This window comes from Gavialis gangeticus, unplaced genomic scaffold, assembly GCF_001723915.1.
Source record: "Gavialis gangeticus isolate Ggan-Ray unplaced genomic scaffold, GavGan_comp1, whole genome shotgun sequence".
Lineage (NCBI taxonomy): Eukaryota > Metazoa > Chordata > Crocodylia > Gavialidae > Gavialis > Gavialis gangeticus.
The window spans coordinates 21,255,465-21,255,831 of NW_017729031.1; positions in this window are offsets into that span (position 1 = coordinate 21,255,465).

A 367-nucleotide genomic window follows, 5' to 3' on the forward strand; every position below is an offset into this window, starting at 1 on the left:
CATTTTGATCACAAGCTAGGAATTAACAATAAAAAATATTCTTATTGAAGAAGTAATGCAGGTGAATATATATATATGTATTGGGAAAAAAAATTGCATATTGAAAAAACTACTATTTATTGCCCTGTAAAACTTTGTCTTTTAATGAATTACAGAAGATTCAGTGCCCAACTTGTAAGTGACTCTTATTTGGTTTTTGTTTCAGGTTCAGCATGGCAGACACAATGCAGGCAACCTCTGCAGCTGAAACATCTCATTCTGAGAATATTGATGCTAAGTTACTTTTTCTACCTGAAAAACTGAGGGAAAGACTGCTCCCTTTCCAGAAGAAAGGCATCATATTTGCACTTGAGAGAAGTGGCAGGTA